This window comes from Neofelis nebulosa, chromosome 15, assembly GCF_028018385.1.
Source record: "Neofelis nebulosa isolate mNeoNeb1 chromosome 15, mNeoNeb1.pri, whole genome shotgun sequence".
NCBI lineage: Eukaryota > Metazoa > Chordata > Mammalia > Carnivora > Felidae > Neofelis > Neofelis nebulosa.
In genome coordinates this window covers 70,421,697-70,435,618 of record NC_080796.1, presented here as the reverse complement: position 1 = coordinate 70,435,618, position 13,922 = coordinate 70,421,697, and positions in this window count along the sequence as shown.

Below are 13,922 nucleotides of genomic sequence, written 5' to 3'. Positions count from 1 at the left end.
GTTGAATTGAGCGACTGGAAAGGGACAGTTTGTAAAGACCGTTTTCTCACGGTGTTGTCTGTAAAAAAAAAAAGGGGCTGGCAGTCGAGTGTAGCCTGAGGCTGAATTCCAAAGAAAGGGAAGGAGTTTTCGCTGCCTGTGGGAAGGCCAGAACTACCAATGGCGATTGAATATACAGATCTAATAGTAGAAGTAAATTAAATGGAAATTACTACCTGGGGGAAAAAAGCAATGCCAGAAGAATCCATACAGCACATTTACACAGGCATTAAAAAATTGACCATGAAGAGTGTGGGCCTGAGAAGGCTGGAATTTATACTTTTTATTTTAGATCCGTCTTTACTGTTTGAATTTGTTTTCCTATGTACATATGTGGTCTTTACAGAAAACTACTTTTTTTTTTTTTAAACTTTAGTGATATATAGGTCAGAAATTCGGAATTACGAACATTTCAGTGGCAGCTGAAGCTGTAGATTTGGGTAAACTCCAGAGAACAGCAGAGGGCTAAGGAGAGTGCTTTGGGGAGAATTCCAACATTTAAGGTACAAGTAGAGGGGCACTGGATCGCTCAGTTGGTTAAGCGCCCGACTTCAGCTCAGGTCATGATCTCACGGTTCGTGGGTTCGAGCCCCACATCGGGCTCTGTGCTGCCGGCTCAGAGCCTGGAGCCTGCTTCTGATTCTCTCTCTCTCTCTCTCTCTCTCTCTCTCTCTCTCTCTCTGTCTCCCTTCTCTGCTTGCTCTCTCTCTCAAAAATAAACATTAAAAAAATTTTTTTATTTTTTATTTATTTTTTTTATTTAAAAAAAAATTTTTTTTAAATGTTTTTATTTATTTTTGACACAGAGACAGAGCATGAGCAGGGGAGAAGCAGAGAGAGGGGGAGACACAGAATCTGAAGCAGGCTCCAGGCTCTGAACTGTCAGCACAGAGCCCGACGCGGGGCTCGAACTCACGGACCACGAGATCATGACCTGAGCCGAAATCGGACGCTCAACTGACTGAGCCACCCAGGCGCCCCCCAAAATTTTTTTTTAAAGTCCAAGTAGAAAAAGAGCCCTCGGAGAATCTTTGAAGAGGAACAGCCAATGAGAAAGAGTAGAAATGGGGTGATAACTGTTATAGAATCGGAGGGAAGAGAGTGAGTGTTTCAAGAGGATCACAGTTGTTAAAAGTGTCAGATGTCCTCAGGAAGGCACCTAACAGGAAACGTGCTTTTAGTTCCAGACCTACTTTTTCTGGAAGCTTGGCACAGAGGTCACATGCAGATCATGAACCTTCCCCCACATATGTGGAATCTGATCCCTGTGCTTTCCACCCTTATGTATCATGGCTGCTAGTCCCATCTCAGAATCCAGTTCTGACACCACCCATGTTTCCACAGTCAGCATTGCTGCCTCTCCCGTTCCTTGTCATGGCCCTGAAGCTGCCCTCAAGAAAAAACCCGTGTTGGGGCGCCTGGATGGCTCCGTCGGTTAAGCCGCCAACTTCGGCTCAGGTCATGATCTCGCGGTCCGTGAGTTCAAGCCCCGCGTCGGGCTCTGTGCTGACAGCTCGGAGCCTGGAGCCTGTTTCGGATTCTGTGTCTCCCTCTCTCTGACCCTCCCCCGTTCATGCTCTGTCTCTCCCTGTCTCAAAAGTAAAAAAAAAAATTTTTTTTAAAAAGGTTGAAAGGAATGGGGTGGGGCGCCTGGGTGGCTCAGCCAGTTGGGCATCCGACTTCGGCTTGGGTCATGATCTCACAGTCATGTGAGTTCGAGCCCCGCGTTGGGCTCTGTGCTGACAGCTCAAGGCCTGGAGCCTGCCTTGGATTCTGTGTCTCCCTCTCTCTGCCCCTCCCCTGCTCATGCTCTGTCTCTCTCTCAAAAATAAATAAAATAGAAAATAAAATTAAATTAAAAGAAGAAGAGGGGCACCTGGGTGGCTCAGTCGGTTAAGCATCCGACTTCGGCTCAGGTCATGATCTCCGCAGTCTGTGAATTCGAGCCCCGCGTCGGGCTCTGTGCTGACAGTTCAGAGCCTGGAGCCTGCTTAAGTCCTGTGTCTCCCTCTCTCTCTTTTCCTCTCCCCCTCATGCTCTGTCTCTCTCTCTCTCTCAGAAATAAAATAAACATTATCAAAAAAAGAAGGTCGAAGGGAAGAGGTCTCCCTTAGAAAAAGCCAAAAATTTCCACCCCACTCATTTCCCCCCTGAACCCATGGGAACTCCTCCTTTGTAAACAGCCTCCTCTCTCACCTCATTTTCTTCATAGATTGCTCCCTCGCTTTCCCTCGAGGAAGACTCATCAGGACATAGGTAGCTGTGATGTCGGGGGGGGTGCCCCCAAATACGTAAGTCCCCCCCAAAAGAAAAACAGGTCTACTACTAAAATTAACCTCACGTTCTCTCCATACCCACATCCTGAAAGTGGCTTGACGTGCTGGCGATGCGGACGTCATGGCAGTAATTCCTCTCCATCAGCCCACCCGTCCTCTCCAAACTTAGCGCAACCGCATTGAGAGGTTCAGAAAGGAAATGGCGTGCTGAGGACGGCCTTCTCCAATAGTGTGGTGTCCAGTGTGCCCATTGAAGCCTACGGGGGAGAAACCACAGTGCCTCTAAGCTCAGAATGGAAAACGAAAGGGAGGGCTGGGGCTCCCCTTCAACTTAGCAACTGAGCTTTACAAATCCCAGGGCCTGGCCGGCTGTCCCTAAGCTAGTCAATCCATCGGTGGCTGCGTCTGTAGGAATGTTTTGTCTGGGGAGCCTTGGAAGTTCACTCTCTCGACATGAAGCCTTGAGATGTAATAGGTGTTGAAGAGATCGTAATGGCCACGTCAGAGCTGAGCAGATTTCCTGAGATGAACTGTAAAAACACGAGCTAAAGCAGAGAGACCCGTGTAGAAACGGGCACTGTCACACCTGTCACCTGAAAAAGTGTTTCGAACACATTAAGGTTTTGTGTTAGCCATAGCTAAACCATTTCCCCCTTGGCTTAACCTCTCCGTCACCTCTACAGTGAAAGCAACAACTTCGTGTCTTGCCTCATGATCCCTTTCTACCCCCTCCTTGTTTCCACTAGAAATTTGGGGAAATTGGGGCACCTGGGTCGCTCCGTCAGTTAAGCATCCGACTCTTGGTTTCAGTTCAGGTCATGAACTCGGGCAGTCCTGAGTCTGAGCCCCACTTTGGGCCCTGTGCTGACAGTGCAGAACCTTTTTGGGATTCTCTCTCTCCCTCTCTCTCTGTCCCTCCCCTGCCCGTGCTCTCTCTCAAAATAAATAAACTTGAAAACAAAACAAAACTCTGGGGTGCCTGGGCAGCTCACTCAGTTAAGCGTCAGACTTCAGCTTAGGTCATGATCTCATGGTTCATGGGATCGAGCCCCACACTGGGCTCTGTGCTGACAACTCAGAGCCAGGAGCCTGCTTCCGATTCTGTGTCTCCCTCTCTCTCTGCCCCGTGATGCGCACGCACTCACTGTCTCGGTCTCTCTCTCTCAAAAATGAATAAACATTAAAAAAAAAAAAAAATCCTCTTGACTCTTGCGGGACCACTCCGATTCCTGTGTCCCTGCCTGGGCTTTACTCTTGAATGTTGGCCCTTCAGCGACTTGTGGACCTGACAGTTCTCTCTAGTTCTTGGGTCTGTTAACTGCAATCTGTTCATGTTATTCTTTTTCAGCCAGACATCTTGTTAGCTCCTAGTTTCATTTGAACTTCAAACCTAACTATAAGCCCTTAGCTAGAACTCCAGTATCTCCTGGCTTCTGAATGGGACCACAATCAGTCATGAATCCTAGTGACCTGTGTAAAAATCTCCTTAACCTGTTCCCTTTGCCCGTTCCCCTGCTCTGACTCACTGATAACGGCTTTGGGCAAGTTCCTTCGCTTCTCTGAGCTTCTGTAAAAGGGCAAATATAACATCCACCCCATAGGTCATTGTTTTAGTGATTATATTAAGTTAACATATATGAACTGTTAGCATAGGACCCAGCCCATGGTAAGTGCTCTATCAATGTTACCCAGTATTTATGGGTTAGAATTTTCAGCAGGTTTCAGAAATCCCTGGGGTTCTTTACCAGTGCTCTCTGCTGCCCCCATGTGGATGACTTTTTCTAAGCCACTGGGTATCCTACAGGCCATGACCCAAAACGGCCCTGCTAAATCAGCCTCCCCGGCTAGCTAATTAGAGAATCAATTCTTTGGTTGATTGGTTGTTCAGTCAAATAAAAATGCTTCTATATTCTAGCCCATTCTCTGTTTAAAGGAACTTGTCAGGAAACCTATGTTTTTCTGAAAGCAAGATATACCATCAGGGTGCCTGGGTGGCTCAGCCGGTTGAGTGTTGTCCTACTGTCAGTTTCAGGTCATGATCTCACAGTTTTGTGGGTTCGAGCCCCACATCAGACTCTGTGCTGACAGTGCAAAGCCTGCTTGGGATTCTCTCCCTCCCTCTCTCTCTGCCCCTCCCCACTCATGCTGTTTCTGTCTCTCTCAAAATAAATAAATAAACTTGAAAAATTAAAAAAAAAAAAAAAGATATACCGTCTATGACATTCTCCTAGTTTGTAACAAAGTAACACGGGCAAAGAATGTCACTTAGATTTACTTAACTTGGAGCGCCTGGGCTGGCTCGGTGGAGTGACTCTTGATCTCAGGGTTGTGAGTTTGAGCCCCACACTGGGTGTAGAGACTATTTGAAAATAAAATCTTTAGGGGCGCCTGAGTGGCTCAGTCAGTTAAGTATTCACCTCTTTGGTTTCGGCTCGGGTCATGATCTCACAGTTCATGAGATCAAACCCCACGTCAGGCTCTGCTTAGGAGTTCCTCTCTCCCTCTCTGCTCCTCCCGTATGTGTGTGCTCTGTTCTCTCTCTCTCAAAATAAATAAAACATTTCTAAAAATACTAAAATAAAATCTTAAAAGAAGACACAGGTAGGTCTTCATGGAGCTCCCTGTTTACATGAGCATACAGACACTAAGGAAAGAAAATATTCTAAATTGAGAGAGGTGCTAGGAAGGAAAAGAACAGAAGTCTGTGACAGAAAAATGAGTGATCAGGAAAAGTCTCACTCTCTCTCTCTCTCTTTAAAATTTTATTGATTTATTTTGAGGGGGAGAGAGTGAGAACGAGCAGGGAGGGGCAGAGAGAAGGAGAGGGAGAGAATCCCAAGCAGGCTCCACACCATCAGCGCAGAGCCCGATGCGGGGCTCAAACCCATGAACGGTGAGATTAGGACCTGAGCCAAAACCAAGAGTCTGACGCTTAACTGACTGAACCCGCCAGGTGCCCCAGGGAAAGTCTCTCTTTGAAGAGGTGACTTGGAAACTGAGACCCAAAGGCCACAAAGCAGCTAACCACCCCGCAGAGAATAGGATACTCCTAGGCTGAGGATACCTAGGCAAGAGGACCAAAGGCGAGGAATACTTGACATCACGTAGTGGATTGCGGTAAACAGCTGTAGGCATCTGGGGACCACAGCCTTCTTTTCTCAGTGCGCATAAATCACTTTTTTTTTTTTTTTTTTAGTTGACATGTAATAATGATTTCAAGAATTGAACTTAGTGATTCATCACTTACATATAACCCCCAGTGCTCATCCCAACAAGTGTCCCCCTTAATGTCCCTCGCCCAGTTAGCCCATCCCCCCTCCAGCAACCCTCAATTTGTTCTCTGTACTTAAGTCTCTCACAGTTTGCCTCCCTCTCTGTTTTTATCTTCTTTTTTCTTCCCTTCCCCTATGATCATCTGTTGTATTTCTTAAATTCCACATATGAGTGAAATCATATAATATTTGTCTTTCTCGGGCTGACTTATTTCACATAAATACACTCTAGTTCCATCCACATTGTTGCAAAGGCCAAGATTTCATTCTTTTCAATCACTGAGAAATATTCCAGTGTGTGTGTGTGTGTGTGTGTGTGTGTGTATACACACACACATATACCTTCATATATATATATATATCTATATATATATATATATATATATATATATATATATATCTCCCACATCTTTATCCATTCATCATGTCCATATCCTCGATGGACATTTGGGTCTCTCCATCCTTTCGCTATTGTTGATAGTGCTGCTATAAACATTGGGACGCATGTGCCCCTTTGAATCAGCACTCTTGTAGCCTTTGGACAAATACCTAGCAGTGCAGTCGCTGGGTCATACGGTTGTTCTATGTTTAATTTTCTGAGGAACCTCCACACTGTTTTCCAGAGTGGCTGCACCAGTTTGCATTCCCACCAGCAGAGAGAAGTGTTCCTCCTTCTCTGCATCCTCGCCAACATCTGTTGTTCCCAGAGTTGTTAAGGTTAGTCATTCTGACAGGTGTGAGGTGATATCTCATTGTGGTTTTGATAAGCCATTTTTTAATACATGTTCTGTAATTTTACTAAGAATCAATCATCTGTTTTTCAGTTTCCAGAATTCACCATCGAGAATTTCACCCTTTGAAAATGTGGACATTTGCTGTATTGTGAGTTCTTCAGATTATGTAAAGGGGACAAAATTTCACTTACATAATACTTCTGATTTCTAGAATACCATGTGTCCAGGGGCTGAACTCATTTAAAATGCTAAGGATCCTGTCATTTAAAATGCCAAGGATCCTAAAATACTGTTTTAGTTGATCATTAATGAACTTATAACTAACATAAAGAATTTTCCTCACTCCTCATTTTACATCATTTCTTCATGTTCCAAGCTTTAGCTATTTATATATGTTTCCATACCGTTAAAATAATAATACAATTAGCATTATTACAGAAGATATCTTATTTACCTAGATCACTCATGAGAATCAACTTTAAAATTACAGCAAATAATAGTAGAATTTAGTAAAGTGGGAGGAAAGCAACATGTAAAAATAAATATCCTTTATATATATAAACACTAAGTTAAAGATGTAATTAAAGAAAAGACTCCATAGCAACAAAACAGATAAAATGCCTAGGAATAACCTTAACAAGAATGTGCAAGATCTGTATGAATTTTAAAATGCTACCCACATAAAAGAAAACTTGAACAAATGGAAAGTAACATCATGTTCTTGGATAGAGAGAATATATAATGATGTCACTTTTCCAAAGTTGTCTATAAATTTAATATGATCCGTAGAAAAATATTGGCAGGAGTTTTTAAAATTAAACAGGCTTATTTTAAGTTTACATGGAGAAATAAAAGAGGATTGAAAGGAAAATCCTGGAAAAGTAACAAAGAGAAGCTGGCCCAGCCAGATTGAAAAATGTATTATAGGGGCTCCTGGCCAGCTCAGTCCATATAGCATGTGATTCTTGATCTCGGGGTTGTAAGTGTGAGCCCCACACTGGACGTAGAGATTACTTTAAAATAAAAATCTAGGGGCCCCTGGGGGGCTCAGTGGGTTAAGTGTCTGACTTCAGCTCAGGTCATGATCTCACAGTTCATGGGTTCGAGCCTCACATCAGGATCTCCGCTGTCAGCTCAGAGCCTGCTTTGGATCCTCTGTCTCCCTCTCTCTCTCTGCCCTTCCCCCTTTAACACTCTCTCAAAATAAATAAATAAACATTAAAAAACAATACAATTAAAATCTTAAAAAAAAAGAAGAAAATATTATAAAGCGACACTAATTAAAGCTGTGGGTGATGTCCTGTGTGTGAACAACTCTATGGAACAGAATAGAAATGAAAAGAGACCCAAATACATGTAGAAATTTTGTATTGATAAAGGTTTGCATTATTGAATTCATTAATTACTTTTTAAAATGTTTATTTATTTTGAGAGAGACAGAGACAGAGAGCGAGCGGGGTAGGGGCAGAGAGAGAGGGAGACAGAGAATCCCAAGCAGGCTCTGCAGCTGTCAGCACAGAGCCTGATGCGGGGCTCGAGCTCATGAACCAGGACATCATGACCTGAGCTGAAATCAAGAGTTGGATGCTTCACCAACTGAGACATCCAGGCGCCCCAAGAATATGCATTATTTAATGAGTGGTGTTGGTGCAACTGAATCAACATCTAGGGGGAAAATGTTGAGTCCATACCGCATACCCTTCATCCAAATCAATCCCGTATAGATGAATATCCAATCATAATTAATGTAAAATACTAGAAGCTATCTAAACTTAAGGGCACAACAATGCTGAATGTAAAAGAACGGAAAAAGGCATACCACGCAGACATAAACCAAAAAGAAAATTATGTAAAGTAGATATAGTGGACTTCAAGGCAAAAAGCATTACTAGAAATAAAGAAGGGCACTTCATATCAATCACTCCAACTTACCAGGAAGCTGTAAATTTGTATATATTTAATAACAGTCTCAAATTACGTACAGCAACAGAGCTATAAGGAAAAAATAGACGAATTTATAGTCATAAGAGGAGACTGAACACACCTCACTGTAAACAGCAAAGCTAAACTGATAGAGAGTATCTCTTTCAGAATCAGTAGACCCCCCCCCAAAAAAAAATCAGTAAGGTAGAAAAAAACTTAAAAACTTAAATAATATGAGGATCAAATGGAATTCAGCAAGCACGTATAGTCCACTATACCTAACGACTGCAAACTACAAATTATTTTCAAGCACACTTGGAACATTTTATTACTATTATTTTTAATGTCTATTTGGGGGAGAGAGAGAGAGAGAGCATAAGCAGGGGCGGGGCAGAGAGAGAACAGGGGACAGAGGAGCAGAAGCAGGCTCCATGCTGACAACGGTGAGCCCGATGCCGGGCTCGAACTCACCAGCTGTGAGATCATGACCTGAGCCAAAGTCACACATGAGATCGTGATGTGAGCTGAAGTCAGATGCTCAACTGACAGAGCCACCCAGGTGCCCTGCAGTTGGAACATTTAAAAAAACGACGGTATTGTGCTGTAGAACAAATTCCAATGGATTGAACGTATACAAAGCGTGTTTCTTGCTGTCATTGCAGGTAAGCTAGAAATCAGTGACAAGGTAACTATAAATTCTGTTTTACAAATTAGGAAATAGCTTCGGTTAAGCATCCGACTTTTCATCTCAGCTCAGGTGTTGATCTCACGGTTCTTGGCATTGAGCTCCATCGGGCTGTTCACTGACGGCGCAGAGCCTGCTTGGGATTCTCTCCCCGTCTCTCTCTGCCCCTCCCCTGCACTCTCTGTCCGTCTCTGTCTCAAAATAAATAAATGAACAAAAATAAAATCTTGGGAAAAAACACCCAATTATAATTGGAGTCAGAGGAGAATTTGAACTGAATGATAATAAAAATAGTACATGCCAAAATTTACAGGATGGGGCTGAAGCTATGCTTTACCAAGGAAATGTATACTGAATGCATATATTAGGAAAAAAGAAAAGCTGACAATGGGTGAGCCTCGTGTTATCTCAAAAACCTAGAAGTAAATTAAACCCACAGAAAGCAGAAGAAAGAAAGTGTGCGTGCAGAATGTCGGGAAGGACATATACTCAAAATAATAGAAGTTTTTAATCTCCTGGGGTAGGATTTTGAATTGATTTCACTTTTCTATATTGTTTAAATAAGCTACAACAAACAAAGCCATTTTCACGTTAGGAAAGAGAGTAGTAGAGGAAAACACAGGATAATCTTTTTGTTGTTTTTTAAGTAAGCTCTACACCCAGCGTGGGGCTTGAACCCACCACCCTGAGATCAAGACTTGCGCGCTCTGTAGACTGAGCCAGCCGGGTGCCCTGGTTTTTTGTTTTTTGTGGGGTTTTTTGCATACATATATTTTTTTAATTTAATTTTTTATTTTTTTAAATTTACATCCCAATTAGTTAGCGTATAGTGCAACAATGATTTCAGGAGTAGATTCCTTAGTGCCGCTTCCCCATTTAGCCCATCCCCCTCCCCCAGCCCCTCCCGTAACCCTCAGTTTGTTCTCCATATTTATGAGTCTCTTCTGTTTTGTCCCCCTCCCTGTTTTTATATTATTTTTGTTCCCTTCCCTTATGTTCGTCTGTTGTGTCTCTTAAAGTCCTCGTATGAGTGAAGTCATAGGATATTTGTCTTTCTCTGACTGACTAATTTCGCTTAGCATAATACCTTCCAGTTCCATCCACATAGTTGCAAATGGCAAGATTTTGTTCTTTTTGACGGCCGAGTAATACTCCATTGTATAGATATACCACATCTCCTTTATCCATTCATCCATCGATGGACATTTGGGTTCTTTCCATCCTTTGGCTATTGTTGATAGTGCTGCTATAAACATGGGGGTGCATGTGTCCCTTTGAAACAGCACACCTGTATCCCTTGGATAAATACCTAGTAATGCAATGGCTGGGTCATAGGGTAGTTCTATTTGGTTTTTTGAGGAACCTCCATACTGTTTTCCAGAGTGGCTGCACCAGCTTGCATTCCCACCCTGGGTGTTGTTTTTATAAAATAATCTAGACTGTTGTAGCGACATACCAGAAGCCATAGAAGCAAAAAGACTGGTACGCTCCACCTCGTGCATGAACATTTTCTAAATGGTTAAAAATGCTGTTAAGAACAACAAAGACCAGGGGCGCCTGGGTGGCGCAGTCGGTTAAGCGTCCGACTTCAGCCAGGTCACGATCTCACGGTCCGTGAGTTGGAGCCCCGCGTCAGGCTCTGGGCTGATGGCTTAGAGCCTGGAGCCTGTTTCCGATTCTGTGTCTCCCTCTCTCTCTGTCCCTCCCCCGTTCATGCTCTGTCTCTCTCTGTCCCAAAAAATAAAATAAACGTTGGAAAAAAAAACAACAACAACAACAACAAAGACTGACAGTAAACTGGGAAAATTATTTATAACTCATCACAAATGTCTAATTGCTTTCATACAAAAAAGGAAAGAAAGAAAACAAGCCTTCACATAAATCACTACGAAAAAAATGGTCATTTAAAAGAGGCAAAGGCTATAAGGATTCACAGAAAACAAAAAAGGAAATACAAATGAACGCTAAGCTTATCAGAAGACATTTAGCTAAGGGTGCCTGGCTGGCTCAGTTGACAGAGCATGTGACCCTCGATCTCAAGATCCTGAGTTCAAGCCCCACATTGGACACAGAGCTTACTTAAAAAAAAGGAAAAAAAAAAATCAGCCTCACTCTTCATAAAAGAGGTAGATGGACATTAAAATTGTTCTGAGATTCCATTTCAATCACGGAATTAGCAAAAACAGCTCTTTTGTTAACCATGACCTGTTTGGGGGAGGGGGGTGGGGGGAGACCTTGTTGTTTCATTTATTGCTAACGGCACTACAAATTGCTTTACTCTTTCTGGACGGTAATTTGGCAACATTTAGCAACACTTAAAATGCACACATCTTTGGAGGCAGCAGTTCCATATATGAGTATTTATTGCACACGTACAGAATGGTGGATAGACCAGGCTATTAACTGCAGCACTGTTTGCCACAGCAAAAAACTGAACACAATCTAAATCTCTCTCCATGAGGGTCTGGTTGGAGAAGTTATGGCAAATCCCTACATTGGGAGGTACTTCCTAAAGAAGAAGAGGCGGAGAGAGAAGGAAAAGAAAAATGAGATAGTTGTATATGCATTATATTAATAATAATTGTATGTTATGATATATTACTATATTATATGTTATTATAATATTATAATATATAATAATAATATATGTATAGCTAGCTGGAGGAGAGGGCCCCTAGAGAAGGGAACTAAGCTGCCAAGGAAGGAGGCAAGAGGGAGACCCAACGTTTGACTCTACAATCCTTTTGCACCTTTTGAATTCTGAGCAGGTGCATGGATGAGCTATTCAAAAGCAAGTATTTTTGAACTCCAGGTATATAAAATTTTGCGTTCTGATCTTTGTCTCACAACTATTTTCATATAGCATATCGCATAGAATTAATTAATGGTTCCCACGAGCATTCTCCCCCTTCCATGATAAATAATGATCTCTCCCCGTGGCTTCCTGCCTTACCTGTGCTCTCGGTCTGCCTAGAACGCCACACCTCCCCTGCTCTCTCCTCGCCTGCACGCCCAGGGGATTCATCCTAAGAGTTGGGGTTCAAAGGCCATCAGCCTTACCCTGTTCTCTCAGGCATTGTCGCTCAGACAGTACTTTGTACACCTGGGGAACAGAGACTTTTTCTTTTTTTTTTTTTTTGATGGTAATTGTCCGCATATTAGTTCCTCCTCCCCAATGAAAAGAGGTCTTTTCATCTCTGTTAACCAAATCCTCTGGCACCCCCAGATCTTCCCAGCTGGTAGGTAGAAGGGAAGTCACATTAACAGTGAAACTCAGAGTCCACAGTTCCCAAGTTCCTATGCGCACCTCAGGGGGGCCCACGCGCACGTCAGCCCATTCCAGGGAAGAGGTTGGTTGTCTCATACGTGTTCCTGCAGTTCTGCCGTGCTTGGTTCAGAACCACCAGACTCTCTGTATGCAGACTGAGCAGGATTGAATTCCAGCCCTACCATTTACTGGCTATGTAATATAGGGCTTTCTTTTCTTTTTCTTCCTTCCTTCCTTCCCTTCTTTCTTTCTTTCTTCCTTTTTTTCAAAGTTTATTTATTTTGAAAGAGAGAGAGAGAGAGAGAAAGTGAGCATGTGCCAAGTGGGGGTAGGGGCAGAGAGAGAGAGAGAGACAGAGAGAGAGAGAGAGAAGAGAGAGAGAACTCCAAGCAGGCTCTGCACTGTCAGCCCAAAGCCTAACTCGGGGCTCGATCTTACAAATCGTGAGATCATGACCTGAGCTGAAATTAAGAGTAGGACTGACTGAGCCACCCAGGCACCCCAGGGCTTTCTTTCATGGAGGCTGACTGTGCCTCACTTTCTTCAAATGTAAATGAGGACAATGAGAGTACCTGCCTTGAGGTTGTGGCCAGATGTAAGGGAGTTGATTTTGCAAAATGCTTAGGACAGTGCCTAGCACATAGTAAGCACTATATAAACGTTAGTTGTTATGGTTCTCTTTACCAAGTGCTTCTAAGTGCGGACCCGATTTTTCCCACGGCATAACGGAGACAATGTTATAATTTATGATAATTCTTTGCTAGGCAATAACAGAAAAATTTCCAAAATTGGCTGCCCATCTGCACGTATCCTCCGTAGGGTGGCTCCCTCCCTCTAATAGAGCCAGCATTCCCTTCACCATTTTGAGGTGTCTTCCAGCATATTGGAGTCTGGACCAACCCCATAAAGACCAGAGCAGGGAAAACTTTCAATTTCTTCTCTAATCTGTGGTCTATTTCTCCTTCTGTCCAGGAGCTACCTTTTCCTACGATGGCTGACAATGGGACTTTCAACTACTTTCAGGGCCCCCCCCCCTATATACCCAACTGTACTATCCCATCAAAAGAAAGGTCTCGCATCAGTGAATTTTCTAGACTTGAATTATCCAATCAATCCTGATCAGTCCTTTTTTATAGCTGTTTTAGGGTCATTTCCGTGAGGACAAGGACTCTGCCTGCCTTGTACATGACTGTATTCCCAGTGCCTGGAGGTAATAGGGATTCCATAAACATTTGCTCATGAATGAGTTCTTCCTTTGAAAAAAGAAGTTCAGGCCTGCATACTCTTCTCTCAGTTTTCTAGGTCCTAGCTTCTCATCACTTATCAGAATTACACAAAGCAAGCATGAGCTTAAGTCCATAATTTAAAAATAAATATTTCACAAAAGTAAATATACCCTACGGAGTTGCAACTATGCCTCCCATAGGGATGGCTCTTTGTACTTTCATACACGTTATGAACTCTGCTTTTTACTAAATGGTCTAATAAGGTAATTCTCCAACACAATTAAACAAAAATAAGATTCAGATTTTAAAAGACAGCTTTTTTAGTGCTTAGCTTACCCACTAAGATTTTCATTCATTTTATTTATTTTTTAAATATTTATTTATTAAGAAATCTCGGGGCGCCTGGGTGGCTCAGTCGGTTAAGCGGCCGACTTCGGCTCAGGTCATGATCTCACAGTCCGTGAGTTCGAGCCCCGCGTCGGGCTCTGTGCTGACAGCT